At 41.2% G+C, this 17406-nt stretch overlaps 1 long non-coding RNA gene across 1 annotated transcript in view; it reads left to right on the top strand.

Moving 5' to 3' along the window:
- The window catches only part of LOC310703496, a 529088-nt gene that overhangs the window by 442638 nt on the left and 69044 nt on the right, over window positions 1-17406 (top strand). The gene's annotated exons all lie outside the window — the stretch shown is intronic.

Here is a 17406-nt window from a genome sequence, read left to right as displayed (position 1 = left end):
TAACTGAAATATCGTGAATAAGAAATCTTAGCATCCAAGTTACTAGGAAGGGATGGGATTGTGTGGGTTTTGGTAATGGCTGTGAGGTGGTCTCATAAATAATCAAGATTTGTTTATCTATATTCTTATTTTTCTTAGGAGGAATAGTTTAAAATTAAATTACCCCAAAATAATAAATGTTCATTATTGAGGGTCAGTATGGTATAGCATTTAGAGCAGGGAAGAGGCCCTCCAACTGGCTTTGGACTGCAACTCACATTTTCCTTAACCGTTGGCCATCCTGGCAGGGGTTGATGGGACCTGGAGACCAACAACATCTCATGATACTGGTAGGTAGCCGTGTTGGTCTGTCGTAGTCGAAACTAAATAAAAAAATTCCTTCCAGTAGCACCTAAGAGACCAACTAAGTTTGGTATTGGTATGAGCTTTCGTGTATCTGAAGAAGTGTGCATGTGGGTGGCACTGTGGGTTAAACCACAGAGCCTAGGACTTGCTGATCAGAAGGTCGGCGGTTTGAATCCCCGCGACGGGGATAAATAGTAGATAAATAGGTACCACTCTGACAGGAAGGTAAATGGTGTTTCCGTGCGCTGCTCTGGTTCACCAGAAGCAGCTTAGTCATGCTGGCCACATGACCCAGAAGCTGTACGCCGGCTCTCTCGGCCAATAAAGCGAGATGAGTGCTGCAACCCCAGAGTCGGCCACAACTGGACCCTTTACTTTTAAGGTGCTACTGGAAGGATTTTTTTAAAATTTTGTTTCAACATCTCAAGAGTCACACTGAACCCAGCTGAGGAGGCCTGGATTCAAATCTCAACTCAGCCATGAAGTTAATTGTGCCAACCATCCTCTCTCAGCCTAACTTCACACAGCTGTGAAGAGAAAATGGCAGGTGGGGATGTATGCTTCCATGAGCTTATACATGAAAAGTCAAGATATAAATGAAATATACTATTGTTCTAACAACTACACTACCTTGCTTAAAAGGACTTCAGTGCAAGCTGTTGCTTGACCACTGGCAACAGAAATGTGGCTTCCATTGTGGGTTGAGTGAGAACCCCAACTGCTCAGCTCTCCTCATTCACCTCAGAGGACAACACAAAAGGGTCTTCAAACCAAGTCTTATGAGGGACGGTTGAGGGGGTTGGGTATGTTTAGCCTGGGAAAGAGGAGACTGAGAGGAGAGATGATAGCCATCTTGAAATATCCAAATGGCTGTTGCATGGAAAATGGAGCAAGCTTCTTTTCTCCTGCTCTGGAGGTTAGGATCCAAACCAATGGATTTAGCTTACAAGAAAGGAGATTGCAATTAAACATCAGGAAGAACTTTCTGACAGTAAGTGCTGTTCAACAGTGGAATGGACTCCCTTGGGAAGTGGTGGACTCTCTTTCCTTGGAGACCTTTAAGCAGAGGTTGGGTGGCCTTCTGTCATGGATGCTTTAGTTGTGATTCCTGCATTGCAGGGTTTGGACTAGATTAGCCTTCGTGATCCTTTCCAACTCTTCAATTCTATGATACCAAAGAAGGCAAAGCTTGACGGAAGAAAATGCCAGTTGAGTAGCCACGTCAACAAAGGGACATTTATTGGATATTCTTTTCATTGTAAAGAATAAAATAATTATTTGCATTATTAACTGAACATAGTGAGAACCTTTCAAAGGTCAAAGTGCAAAATCTCAAAAGAAGTTTTGAGCTATTTTTTTAGGAAATTCACCAAAACCGACACTACAGACGAGGGCCGAATCCAGACACATGGCAACCCTATGCCTGCCTGCATTGCAGGCCTAACATCGAGGTTCACAAAGCTAGCTTAGTGCATCACTCAATGCAGGGGTGTTCTAACAAATGTACTTCTTTATACAACAAATCTTAGAATTTCTCCAACAATTTTTAAAAATCAATTTAAACTTGCATCTGCTCATGCTACTGTGAGGTTATTAAAACCAGAATTATGTGTCCTTCCTTAATGAGCTTTTTCAGCTGAAGCATCTCCAAGTGATTATATATGGCATGTTTCAAACGTTTTTCTTAGCGGAGAAAATAATGGTGATAAAAAATGGAAGTGATTCAGGAAAACTTCAACATTTCTCCGTCCTCTTGCATAATCATTCTCCGTTTAGAGCTTTCTGCTTAAAAGGGGGGTGCAAAGGGGGATGTGAAATTATGAATAGTGTTGAGAGAGTGTTAGAAAAGTTTCTGCTTCTCATATAAAACTAGAATTCATGGCCTCTAAGTAAAAAATCATGCACAGTACATTCAGAATGAACAAGAGGACATTCTTCTTCATTCAGCAACGCATAAGCAAGTTGTGGATTTTACTGCTGCCGCCTGAAGTGATGGCCACCAACTCTGAGCCATACCAAAGAGAGAACTATCCCAGGGTGAGCTGTCACTCCAGCTGTTTTGTGTGTGTGTTGAATATATGCTATATGGTAATTTATGGGCCTAATAGGTATCTAAAACCATTTGCACATAACAAAACACAGTGGTACCTCGGGTTACATACGCTTCAGGTTACAGACTCCGCTAACCCAAAATAGTACCTCAGGTTAAGAACTTTGCTTCAGGATGAGTGCAGAAATCGTGCTCATGCGGCATGGCAGCAGCAGGAGGCCCCATTAGCTAAAGTGGTGCTTTAGGTTAAGAACAGTTTCAGGTTGAGAATGGACCTCCAGAACGAATTAAGTACTTAACCCGAGGTACCACTGTATGTATTTTATCAACGTAATTGTTGAACTGAAATACAATTAAGAAGAAGTATATTAATAGTGGTACCTCAGGTCACAGATGCTTCAGGTTACAGACACTTCAGGTTACAGACTCCGCTAACCCAGAAATAGTACCTCGGGTTAAGAACTTTGCTTCAGGATGAGAACAGAAATCGTGCGGTGGCAACGGGAGGCCCCATTAGCTAAAGTGGTACTTCAGGTTAAGAACAGTTAACGATTTCTGTTCTCATCTTGAAGCAAAGTTCTTAACCTGAGGTACTATTTCTAGGTTAGCAGAGTCTGTAACCTGAAGCATCTGTGACCTGAGGTACCATTATATATCCTTACACCTGAAACACTGGAAAGCTACCAGTCAATGTGGACAATATTGTTGTTTCCATAACACCTCTTAAAATCACGATCTAGTTTTGGCACGGAAGCTGATTTGATCACCCTGTACACCTTCGGTCAGAAGACAGGGGGAATGTGCCTCTGTTAATTCGCCTTGATCTCTCAGTGACTTTCGATGCCACCAACCATGGTATTCTTCTGGAGCAACCGTCTGAGTTAAGGGTGGGTGGCAGCACTTTGCAGTGGTTTTGATCCTATTTGGATGACTGTCCCCCATGGGTGGTGCTGGGGAAGGATTATTTGGCCCTGTGGAGCCTTCGGTATGGGATGCCACAGGAATTTATTTTATCCCCGATGCTCTTTAACATGTAACATGAAACCACTGGGTTTTTGAGTGAATTTAAGTTGATGCAAGAGGCACTTGGAAACTTTTAAATTCACTTTGCGGATGCCAATTACCTTTTATACAGTACCAGAGGTTGCACAGTCATTAAAAGCAAAATTATGGATCAGCAATTGTATTAGGTTATCAGCTAGCAATCAAAATAAAATATGTTATCTGTTTAAAGGCAGGCTAGCCATTAATCAAGAACCTTGTAACCAAACTAAAGGATGAAAGTCCTAATAATTCATAGGAGGCATTAACGAGGACTATGACTTACTTTTAGAGGATATGAATGTATGATGTTGGGGGGAGAAACTAATAGCCCTGGGACAACGTCCAGTTCAATCCTTTGTCAAAACCATTTGTTATTGCCTTCTGTGGAGAAAAGTGTTTTTAGGTTCTTTTCCTTCACTGAACCTGAAGGATTATCCATGTATAATTATACATCCTGCTAAGAGAGAGACTTCATCCTTTAAGTATTTGCCAAAATTGTAAATTGCTTATATTTATAGATGAGACAAAAGTTATTTAAAACGCATTGCGTACTTCTACCGCTGCTCTTTATCATCAAGAATTAAATTAGCATTCTTAATTACGCCCTTGAAATGGAAGAAGGCCACAAATCATTTTGATGTTGCAGGGGAGGGGAAGAGAGAGAGAGAGAGAGAGTGGCAGAAGGTGCCTAGGGTCATGTGAAATACATTTCAGCTCCAGAAAAACAAGTCCTAATTTACAGAAGGGTCCTCTATGCTGTTGAACTAGCATGACCTAGTTGAGTGGCGGGAATCATTTATTTCCTCTGTAACCTTGCAGAGGTAGCACCTTTACAAACATGCAATTGAAAACTAACACCAGAAAACACCAACACACATTTTTAAATCCAGGAACTAAGGTTTCTGAATGATGACAAAGTGATGATGAGCTCACGTTGGGAAGGGGTGTAGGTGAGGGTTAGCGAATCTGCCTTGTATGCAGAAGGTTCCAGGTTCAATCTAGGTAGGGCTGGGAGAGACTGTTAAGAAAAGTGGGAAAGGGTTAATTCTTCCCCCTACAGCTGAAGACATCTTGGGACTGTCTTGTCTGAGTTGCTGGGCAAATTAGTACAGTGGTGCCTCGCAAGACGAAATTAATTCGTTCCGCGAGTTTTTTCGTCTAGCGAATTTTTCGTCTTGCGAAGCACGAAATCCCATAGGAATGCATTGAAATTCAATTAATGCGTTCCTATGGTCAAAAAAAAGTCCAAACAAAGCCAGATTTGGTACAACAAGAGTTTAGTAAGTGCTCTTTAAAGTCACACATACTGTAAAGAGCATTTCAAAAATTGAAGGAACAATAAATTAAGTTTCTAAACATGACAGAAAAACATTTAAAAATCAACAAAGTGTACAGTACATTTTCTAAGACTCTGGGGGACTACTCGAAGAAGGTTCCTCTTCCACTCTTTGCTTCTTGCTGAAGAACCCCCTCCCCAACTGTTCCCCCAGCCGCCCACCACACAGAAATTCAAATCCAGAATTTTTTTAAAAAAACAGCAGAGTGGCCCAATGGTCACAGAAAATCATAAAAATGCAGAAAAAAACCACACAAGCTTCCAGATTCTTGCAAACCCCTCCTCAACTGTTCCCCCAGCCACCCACCACACAGAAATTCAAATCCAGAATTTTTTTTAAAACACAGCAAAATGGCCCAATGATCACAGAAAATCATAAAAATGCAGAAAAAAACACACAAGCTTCCAGATTCTTGCAAACTCTTCCCCAACACCAAGTCCTTGAATTCCAAACACCCCAACCCAAAATCCAAAACCCCCCAAAAAGTTTTAAAAGTTTAAAAGAAGTTTTGGGAAAGCTTCAAAAATCACCAAAGTCTTCAAAAACCTCAAAAAAGGCTACCACACCACATTCTATGAGTTGCTCCTCGAAGTCAAGTCGCAACTGTATTAACGGTGTTAAGAAAAAGGAAACAAACTTGCAAGACGTTTTCGTTTTTCGTCTTGCGAAGCAAGCCCATAGGGAAATTCGTCTTGCGAAGCAGCTCAAAAAACGGAAAACCCTTTCGTCTAGCAAGTTTTCCGTCTTGCGAGGCATTCGTCTTGTGGGGCACCACTGTATGTAGCACTGGGTAGATAAAGGCTCATGTTACAGCATTCATTATTGAGGAGCACAGGAGAATCTGTTGGAGGTGTGGAGACTGTTGGGATGCTCCTACAAACACATGGAAGATTTGGTGAAAAGCTCCTCTGAGGGAAGTTGGACAACTTGCAGACTTTGGGACTTGGAGAATTCTTGCAGTTGTCAGACTTTGTTAGCAACTGGAATTTGCACTTGCTGTGTGGACGTTATCTTGGCAGGGACTTTGTAAACTGGAACCCTCTCTGGGCTCAGCGAGTGCAGTGTCCTTGTAGCAACTGTATATAGTGTGTACAGTATGTGTATTTGCCAAGTAAAAGCCACCTCTGCTACACAGTTGTTTCCTGTGAAGCCCCTATCCGCTTGACTGAACTTCCATGATGCATACACAACACCCAAAAGGGACTGTCTGTGTGTAACTTGGGAAAGCTGCCGGCAGTCACTGTTGACAAAACTGAACTGGAGGAACCAATTGTCTGACTTGGTAGAATACAGCTTCCTGTGTCTTGATGACGCAGACTGTGGTACCGTGGTACCTTGGGTTAAGAACTTAATTCGTTCTGGAGGTCTGTTCTTAACCTGAAACTGTTCTTAACCTGAGGTACCACTTTAGCTAATGGGGCCTCCCACTGCTGCTGCGCCACCTCAGCACGATTTCTGTTCTCATCCTGAAGCAAAGTTCTTAACCCAAGGTACTATTTCTGGGTTAGCAGAGTCTGTAACCTGAAGTGTCTATAACCTGAAGCATCTGTAACCCGAGGTACCACTGTACTAGGCTCAGTGCCAAGAAGACCTACAGCTGCTTAGAAGTCACAGCAGCCCTAGTTGTGTCCTGTACTTTTGAATTAGACTGACAGATCTCAGGTCTGGTCTGGACTACACATGCCACAGAATGAGACAATACAATATTGAGATGGACTGTGACACATCTAATTGCAGGGGGATTTTATAATGCTTCCCCATCTGCCATGATTCAAGTTAAAAAACAAAAAACAAAGCTAACACATGTAGACAAGTCCTATTCAAGCTCACCCCCCTGCTGTGCCAGCTTTCTGACTGGAGAGTATTTTTAACATGAAAAAGCATTCAACAAATATGATTTCCTCCTGTCAGCAGTCTGAAATGATACAGTCTATTCAACCACCTCAGGACTCTTCCACCTTATTCTGCAACTTGCTTAGACCAGCTCTTAGCTACACCAGATACAGTGGTACCTAGGGTTACATACGCTTCAGGTTACAGACTCCACTAACCCAGAAATAGTGCTTCAGGTTAAGAATTTTGCTTCAGGATGAGAACAGAAATCATGCTCTGGCGGCGCGGCAGCAGCAGGAGGCCCCATTAGCTAAAGTGGTGCTTCAGGTTAAGAACAGTTTCAGGTTAAGAACAGACCTCCAGAACGAATTAAGTACTTAACCTGAGGTACCACTGTACTTGCCAGGGGGAAAAAACTATAAACCACACAATTGCAATGCATTTTAGAGCTAAAACATTTTCTAAAAGGTGTTTATATCCCCCATCTATTGGTGAATCCAGCAAAAATGAGAAAAACCAAGCTCTTCACTCTATTTTTGAGGTGCTTCAAACAAAGAGATTTACAGTTTTGCACTATGTCTACTAAAAAAGTAAGTGCAGAGTATTGTTGCGGGCAGATTAAAAACACACCAGGGAAATTTTTAAACATATTGTGTTGAAACTTATTGTTTTATTTTTAAAGTCTGTCATTCATCTGCTGTACTATTTTACAGAACACCCATTTCTATTTACTCCTCTAATAATGTCTTAAGACATTTATCACCATGTGCTAAGCAGAACAAAAAGGCACTTTGCAGACTAAATGGGAAATAGGCCATCTTCGTTGTTACAATTCATTTTTTTTTTAAATGCTCAGAAATGAAATTTTACTGTGAGAGTCTGATGATGTTCATGGCATATGAGCAGACTTTGCTTTTATTAGTTGTAACCATGCTCATCCTCAACCTCCCTAATCAGAATTACAATAACCACTCAGATGAGAAAAGTAATGAAATCATTAAGGTATTCTTTGTTAAGGCTGGATGATTCTGTGCTTATATGTCATAATTGCTTGACTCCGCTCATAAGCTTCCATAAAAAGAAAATTCCTCGTGGGTTTTTTAACTGACGAAATCTCTCACTACAGTGCAAGGCTTTCCTATGTGTGACCCCACACCCAAATGGCTTCAGATCGCTGCAACATTGGGACAACTCAGCAACCCATAAACTGGGCAAATACGGACAGCCAAAAGCAACCTTGTTCTGTGTTCGTAGATTGTATTGATTTGTGATGAACAAAGGAAAAAATAACAAGGGTTTTTGTTTTTTTGTAATTCAGCAAACATTCAGGAAGATTAGCAAGAAGCAAACAAACACTTTTGTTTCCTTCTCTGCCACAAGCACCCCCATATATAAAAGCTCCTCATAACAAGAATATTGAAGATGGCTGCTGATATTAAGGGTGCTGGCATTGTAAATGCACATCTTTCAAATAGTTATTTTCAGACCCCTGTGCTTATACAGAGGCATCCTTTATCTTTCAGCCTTTGAGCAACATGAAGAGGAAAATTCAACTGCCTCCCTGCTCCCCAGTCTATTCACATTCTTTGACATAGGCTGGACACAAAATCAATAATTATTTACATTTATGCAATTGCATTCCTGATTATGTGTTGAATTTTGCTTTTAAGAGTCTTTTCAAATGCTACAGGGGCCAGTAGTGTGAGGCTCATAGTGTGAGACCTCCTATGGGACCTTGCAAAAGATCTCAGTAAATATCTCCTCAAAAATTCACAATGCACAAAAGCCATTTTGCTCTTCCTACTCTGGGCCTGTTTGCACGGCTCAGTCTCTCCTCCATGGATCACCTTAAAAATGCCCACCTTTCATTGGACGCAAAGGTAGGACAACCACCCTCCCATTCATTCTCAACACAGGAGAGATATAAAATACTTCTCTCTTTGAGTAAGCATGTTGGCAACTGATGTAGGTCTTTTTCACCCATTAATGGCATAGCTGATTGGGAGAGGGGCGTGGTCATCCTATTTTGAGGTCCTATCTCTTTAGATGTGACAGCCATTTTGTGTTTTGCCATGCCCCCCCGGCTGCCATTTTGTTACACTACACCAGGCATCCCCAACCTGTGGCCTTCCAGATGTTTTGGCCTACAACTCCCATGATCCCTAGTGAACAGGACCAGTGGTCAGGGATAATGTGAATTGTAGTCCAAAACACCTAGAGGTCCGAAGTTTGGGGATGCTGACACTACACCCTCATGGCAGCCATTTTGTAAAATACCATGCCCCCCACATTTGGTGACTGGTGAAAATTCCACATGTGTCCACTAGCCCAAAAAGGTTGGTGGCCCTAGCTTTATAGAATAATGAACACTTCCACTATCTCCTTAAAGAATATAATCTTAATTGCCTGGCAGTTTTGTGTAATTTGTTTCAATGTACACATTTCTAATATTTTATCCTAAAGTATGCATTAGTATAAACGGCTTAATTCCAACTAGGCTGTTAATCTATTATAAAGTATAAAAGCCAGTTACCCAAGCATTAAAATATGAACACCGATAATTAAAAATCCAATTAAAACATTAAAATATAAACATCCATCATTAAAATATGCAATAATATTATGCATTTTGGTACCAGAGAATTCACAGAAGTGCAAAATCCAGTGGAAAACTCCATCCTGCTCCAGGAGGTAAAAATTAAGCATGCAGACCAAAGACAATTCTCCCCCATCCGTAAAGGTTGGCAGGAAAAGAGACGTAAGAACCACAATTTCAAAGAATAAAGGATGTACGTAAAAACTTTAAGCAACACCTATTGCATGACCATTCTTCTTAAACCCATATTCTGCCAGTGACAGCGTCCATCTGCTAATGCCCTGCATAGAATAATAAGGTCATGCAGGTGCCTCTGATTCACTTCAGGGACATACAAAAAATATGCCTGATTTTCTCATTTATGAAAACAGATGTTTCCAGAACCTTTGATATCTGAGGCAGTTTTTTGTTTTTAGTTTTCTTGGAGGCCCACTTCATTCTTACATTCAAAGAGACACACATTTTTTTCTCGGCCAGCTCCCCCGAAATGGATAAGCAGGCAGGTATTCTCCTTACAACAGCAGAATAGTATATCAAAATATCCAAAATGCCTTGCTCAAACAGAATATGACCTATTTAACCCAGCATACTTGGCAAGAATCCCAGCAGCCAGTTGATAGAAGATGGTAACACCAAAAACTCATACCCTCCCACATTTCTCCAATGAAAATAGGGACATCCTAACAAAATGTGGGACATTCCGGGATCAAATCAGAAACTGGGACAGCTTCTGTAAATCCAGGACTGCGACTGGAAAATAGGGACATTTGGAGGGTCTGGAAATTGGCCAGTGGTCAACCAGTGGAACATAATTTATCTTTGCATGTCTCAGTCCTAATTAAAAGGGTTCAGGCATAGGACATGCTCTCTAGGCAATGGGGATGCTTTATTAATCCCCCCAAAAATTGTTTTGGAAATTTAAACATTTATAAAATATTCATATTATATATATATATATATATATATATATATATATATATATATATACACACACATATATATATATATATATATAGTTTCAGAAAGTGAGGATTAGGTAGGTTTGCCTTTAAATGTGAACTGAATCGAATTTCCTTATCCTTAGCCTTAAACGATGGCCATCAGCTACAACGCAACAAGGTTAATAGCCTAATGGCAGTATGTGTGTACACTATAATGAGCTACAAGTTAGAGCTTATTAGTTTCACATCTCAAAGAGACAAGAAATTGGTTTGACTTTGGGAACTGTAATTTGTAGCCGCTAGAGCTTTAGTTCTGCTATTAAAAGTTCTAGGTTTTTTTAAAACAGTCTAACAAAGTGAAATCAATATTTCACTTTAACCTTCAAAGGTTAAAATCAAGGATACATTTTCAATATGTCATGGCTATAAAGACTGTTTTGGTAGTCCTCGTTGTGCCCGTTGAATGGTCTGAGAGGACATGATGTTGTGTTTCTGACTTCATGGAGAAGCTCCATGTAAGCCTTATTGAGGTGTGTGTGTGTGTGTATGTGTGTGTGTTTGTAGATGAAATAATTGAAGTTTAAGAAGCATAGAAAAGTTTGGTTTGCTATCATTCACTTGTAACATGCCGATTAACAGCAATGCCCTAAATCGCAATTCCAATCCCAATATTCTCCACGCCAGGACAAAGAGAGTATTGTATTGGAAAGACCTCATTCATGCAAAGGAAAGGTTCATCTAAAGTGCAATAATAAATAATATATGGCAAGCACATTTCTGAAAGGTTACTCTGTCACCAAGTTAATTTTGGCATAAGATGACTCAAACCATCTGCAGTTTGAGGGGAAAGAATTGAACATTCTGACAAGCTCCAAACCTCATGCTTTGATTTTAGATTCCGCCCCGCTCCCCACGTCCTGTTTAATTGTACTTTGCTTTAAGAACATGCCTTGCCATCTACTTGCCATTATTTCCTAGCAAGGAAGACCCCCTGCTGTCTCAGACACTCTTCACTTCTTGAACGAGGGTTGAAAAGGTTATGCCAGTGCTGTGATCAGACAAGCTTACTGTTTCTTACTTGGTACATGTTAAATCCTTAGATGTCACCTTGCTGAGAACAGATCCATAATGATTTGACAAGATGCTGTAGCACTACGTTTCCCAAACTTGGGTCTCCAGCTGTTTTTGGACTACAGCTCCCATCATCCCTAGCTAGCAAGACCAGCGGTCAGGGATGATAGGAACTGTAGTCCAAAAACTGGAAACCCAAGTTTGGGAAAGATTAGTGTAGCATCACTCCCACCATTCTGTGCAACTGATAAACAAGTGCTTCAGAGATGGGGAAATCATAGGTCTTCAAATGTTGTTGGACTCCAGTTCCCATCAGCCCCTGTCAGCATGGCCAATGGGCAGGGATGATGGGAACTGAAGTTATACAATGTCTGGTGGGCCCACAGATTCTCAATCCCTGCTGTGCTCCATATTAGAATTTTTTTGTTTTGAATCCAAGGAGAATGACATTTGCCATCTCAGGTCACAGAAAAGTATTTTCACCTCTCACAGCGACATTTTAAACATTTCAGCTCATGATGAGTATTTTGAATTGAACTGTTGAATCAAAAGGTGCTTTAAAATAAATAATGAGCCCCCCAGTTTACAATTCCTCAACACCAACAGTGTGTACTTACAATTTGGGATAACAGTTCATACATGTGATTAGATGGAAAGTTTACACCATCATAAGTCTTCTAGTTATTAAGGTGCTGTAAGACTCTTCATCATGTCTGCTGCAACAGACCAACACACACACCCTTTGGAAACTATTCAAAATAAATGTTTGCAATACTTGAAAAAAGGGCCCTGAAAAAGTTGCATTGAAACATTTGAACGCTTATCATAGTTGTGGGAAACCTTTGGCCTTCTAAATGTTGCTGAACTACAAACCCCAGCAAGGACTGCCAATGGTGATAGAAGTTTAGTTTAGTTTAGTTTAGTTTAGTACAGTGGTACCTCGGGTCACAGACGCTTCAGGTTACATACGCTTCAGGTTACAGACTCTGCTAACCCAGAAATAGTACCTCGGGTTAAGAACTTTGCTTTTTGTATTTTGATTTTTTATTTATCAAAATTTTCAAAAATAACAATAAAGGAAAAACATTCCATCCAAAATTTACATCCAGTTCTAGTCTTTATACTTTTAGACTTTCCTCAGCCTGTCTGGAAATTTTCCATATTATCACAATTATTCACATTTCTTCCATCTATATTGTGTGGTTTTTTTACCATATTAGTCTTAACAAATATTATAAAACAATATTTCTCTCCATTATTATCACAGAGCTTCTTGAAAACCTACAAACGTTAATTGTCCTTCACATATATTTTTAATATACTCTGTAAATTTATTCCAGTCCTCGGTAAATCTCTGGTCTCGTCGGTTCCAAATTCTCCCTGTTAATTTATCTAATTCTGCGTATTCCATCAGCTTCATTCTCCATTCTTCTTTCGTCAGGATTTCTTCCTGTTTCCATTTTTGTGACACCAAAATTCTTGCCGCTGTTACTGCATATAAAAACAACTTCTCATCCTTCTTTTTTATATCATTTCTTAATATTTCTAACAGAAAAGCTTCTGGCTTCTTAACAAAAGTATATTTCAACATTTTTTTCAACTCATTATAAATCATTTCCCAGAAACCTTTCATTTTTTTACATTCCCACCACATGTGATAAAATGTTCCTTCTTTCTCCTGACATTTCCAACATTTATTACTAACAAGATGAAAACAGAAATTGTGCTCCAGTGGTGCGGTAGCAGCAGGAGGCCCATTAGCTAAAGTGGTGCTTCAGGTTAAGAACAGTTTCAGGTTAAGAACAGACCTCCGGAACGAATTAAGTACTTAACCCAAAGTACCACTGTATTTGGTTTAGTTTTTAGTTTAGTTTAGTTTAGGTTTTTTTTAGTTTAACATCTTGAGAACCAAAGGTTCCACACTTCTGCTTTTTCTGTATTCTGAATGCTGCAGTCTAGATGTGCTTCAACCATCCCTGGCTGAACACAATAAAATACTGGACTGCTTTTGAAATTTATTCCTTTGACACTACAGGAAAAGAAATTATCCACTTGAAGATACTTTGGGGGCATATGACAGATTCCAGAGCAACCGCAGGAAAATTAATATGTAAACACCTCCTTTGTGTATTTCAATATTGTATACAGAGTCCAAGACAGGAGAAACCTCTCTGAAATATAATGTATGTACTAATCTATTAACCGGCATGAAAGCTATTAATGAGCAAAGCCTTTAATATTTGGTAATGTTAACAGATTCATTTTTAGTAAACACATTATATAGCCTGGTTTGCATTCCATCATTTACTAAGTAGCAAATAATTATTCGAAGATAATGAGAATTAGCTTTGAAATGGCTGGGAGAAATCAACACACACAATTAGTGTCACACTTTACTAAATAACTGGTACCTCATCCGCATCACTGCTTTGAGGATAGTGAGCAAAGAAGCAGAAGAATTATTAAATTTTGTTATACAGCTTGCCAAACACAGGGCACCATCCAGCCAAAAGCATGCATCCGTAAGCCCCATTGATTTCAATGAGAAGAGTTGGGCAAATCACATGCTCAACTCTCTTCAATTACAATCAACAGGATTTTAAGCACTACTAACTTCAGCTAATTCATGCCCATGCTGTTGTATAACATTTTAGACCAGATAATTAACAATGACAGCAACGCATGTTCAGTCCTTATTAGAAAGATGCGCTATTCTAGTAAACTATGCATCGAGATTCAGAATAGTTTTTGGTGTCAGTGAGAGCAGGGATTCAATTCTTCCTGGAATGTTTCTGCCCTCATTTCTTCAAATAGTGGAGTTTGGTGGCTGAGGGCTAACGGGATCAGAGGCAAAGTGAGGTCACTGAGAAATTAGAGGAAGGTATCAGCTTCCTTGGATAACATCTTGAGGTGTTATAGCACTGGGCGCTTAGTCTGGATGTCATCTTTTAGCATCTTCCGCAAGACTGTACTGTTCACATCTTAAAGATGCAATTCTTTAGAAAAATGGGCCTGCTAAACTCTTTTTAAGCTAATGGCTCCGGCCAAGTCTGTTAAGTAACTGTGTGCATGCCTGACTGGTTGTCACAAAATGCCTTCAAAAGAAGGGCTGGAGATGCCTTCAAAAGGAGGGCTGACGTGGGCAGGCCTTCCACACTTCCCTGGAGATCACTAGCCCCAGACCTGTTCTACTTTTACACATCAGTAAAAGTAAAAGTAGAATAGGTCTGGGGCTAGTCTTATCTAACACTGAGCTGGTAAGAGACACAGAGGCTCAACTTGTTCTCTGTAGTAAAGAGAAGTATAGAAGTTTCAGCTAGTGCAGTTAGAGTGGTGATGGGACCGGATTACCCCCCCCACACACACACACACAAACACATGACACTGGTCAGTGGCGTAGCGTGGGGGGTGCCAGGGGTGCCGGCCGCACCGGGCGCAACATCTGGGGGGGGCGCGCTCGATGCCTCCGGAGTCGCCGAAGAGCCTCGGGCGCAGGCTGTAGCGGAGCCGCATGTCTCGCGGAACCGACGAGCTGTGCGCGCGTCCGGGCTGAAGGCGCCCGGTAGGCAGCGGCTCTCAGCGCTCGCCGCGGAGGACGCGCCAGGCAGCCCCTCCTCACAGCCCCGCCTCCGCCGCTGCTGCTGCAGCTGCTGGGCCGTTGCATTTTCCTCGCCTCTCTGCCCCCCTCCTCCTCCGGGCAAGCGGCGTCGTTTGGGCGGCAGCGCCAGCGGCAACTCGCAGGTTAGGGGTTGGGGGGGCGCAAATTACTTGCCTTGCCCCGGGTTAGGGGGCGCAAATTACTTGCGTTGCCCCGGGTGCTGACAACTCACGCTACGCCGCTGACACTGGTGTTAAAAGACATGCACTGGCTTCTGGACAGAGTTCAAGGTTCTTGTAGTCGCATACAAAGCCCTGGATAGCTTAGGCCCACCTTAGCCTATACACAGAAAGTCTGTCATGCAATCATAAAGGGAACCACTATTAGTGGTTCTGTATCGACCAGAAGCACGATTCTTGAGAACAAGGTGTTGTGCTGTCAATGTTGTGGGCCCAACTCTATGGAACTTTGTCTCACAAGAAGTTTTGTTGTTGTTTTTTAAATTTATTAAGAATTTCAAAAAAAATTGCAAAAAAACATAGAAAGGAAACACAATAAAAAATTAACAAACATACATTACAATACATCTAAGATAAAGAAAAAACATAAACAGCAAAGCAGCAAAAAAGAGAAAAAACATTAAAACACATCCAATATTTCATAACTTTACCTTTCATTTACTTGTTTCATCGACCTCCTCACACCTCCCTTTTTGTATTCTAGTTCAATTAACTATTTCAGCAAATTCTTTCCATCTTTCTCAATTTTTTCCTGTAATATATCTTAACGGTCTAACCTTTAATTTTTTTCATTTTGACCCACTATCAATCAGCTTTTACTTAATTCTTTATGACATTTCTGCTAAAACCATATAACTTCATTCCAACATCCTTCTAACATTCATTGATTTTACAATGTTTTTGTAAATATACTTTAAACTTTTTCCAATCTTCTTCCACCAACTCTTCTCCCTGGTCTCGGATTCTGCCAGTCATTTCCGCCAGTTCCATATAGTCCATCAGCTTCATCTGCCATTCTTCCCTAGTGGGTTGTCTCACAAGAAGTTAGACTGGCACCATCCCTACTGAATTTCAGACACCTGGTAAACACTTTTATTCAGTGCTATTTTTCTAGAAAAAAGAGGTGCCGCGACTCACCATGAACACCTCCCTTGTTCTTTTATAATTGCAATGGCACCCATCTGAAAGGTGCCGGAACTGAGTTCCGATGAGTTCTGGCTGAAAAAAAGCCCTGCTTTTATTCCGGGAGGTCTTCCTTCCTTCCTTCCTTCCTTCCTTCCTTCCTTCCTTCCTTCCTTCCTTTCCTTCCTTCCTATAAAATTTTGGAGCTTCATGTGTTTTCATTTTATGTACAGTCGTACCTTGGTTCTCAAATGGCTTCGTTGTCGAACAAATTGGCTCCCAAACGCCGCAAACCCGGAAGTAAGTGTTCTGGTTTGAGAATGTTTTTCAGAAGCCGAATGTCTGACACGGCCTCCACTTCAGTGCAGGAAGCTCCTGCAGCCAATTGGAAGCCGCACCTTGGTTTTCGAATGGTTTCAGGAGTCGAATGGACTCCCGGAACAGATTAAGTTCAAGAACCAAGGTACTACTGTATCTTACATTTTGTTGTTGTAAGCCACTTTGAGACCTACATGGTGAAAAGTGGGGTATTAATCTTAAAACAAACTCAAACAATGAACATGCCAGAACACAAAGCTCACAGACCAATGGGAAATATTGACCTGTATCTCCTATGGGCCCCCAGGCTTTGCACCCTGCCACAGAGCTAACCAGCACACTAGCAAGATATAATAAGAGGGCCCCCTCCTAACTCTACTCCCCCGCCCCATGCTGCTACTTCTGTTTCCGACCCTCACTTGGCAGCAGTGGGGTTTTGGGCTGATGGGGAACACTGGCAGAGCCGGTGTTATATCCTTCCTTCAACACTTGGATTACCATGCGGGTTTTTTCCCCCAGAACAAAGATAATTTTCAAAATAATCCAAGGCAAGCCTGGGTGAGTTCATCAATCGCCAGGAGCCACTCTCTAAAAATGTCACTGGGAGCACCAGAGGCCTTTGGGCTTTCTCACACACCATCCTAAATAGCTTTTGATCAGATGCAAATCCAGTCTTCAGCCCGCTGCACCAAAGCTGCATGCAAGACAGGGAATTAAAGATTCATCTCATATCCACCTCCGGGCCCGTTTGGCATCATACAGCGTGAGAGATTTCCAGGTACACAAAAGGCGTATGCCTGTATATCACAATTGATGGCTAGCACTTGTGTGAAAGGGGGAAATCGTCCAACTTTTCTAGTGACTAACATCCCTGCGTGAAATTATATATAATTTTGCAACAATTCTAAAATGGATAGCAGTGGAGCCAAGAGTGGTTGTTTACATTCACTACAGGCCTGTCAACGGAGTGGAGCCAAAATGCATCCCAAGGCCTCCGTAAGTACAAATAATTATATACAGCCCCAAAGCTAACTTTCAATAGCAGTGATTGGTCAGAACCACTGCGCTCTTTAATGCTAAGAACTAGAAAAGCATGCCTTTGTAGCAGCTGATCCACAGCGATGGTTGCTA

Source organism: Podarcis liolepis (genome assembly GCF_965112155.1).
Source record: "Podarcis liolepis genome assembly, chromosome: 3".
Taxonomy (NCBI): domain Eukaryota; kingdom Metazoa; phylum Chordata; class Lepidosauria; order Squamata; family Lacertidae; genus Podarcis; species Podarcis liolepis.
The sequence above is the reverse complement of the archived record's forward strand: the minus strand, read 5'-3'. Positions and strand labels throughout refer to the sequence as shown.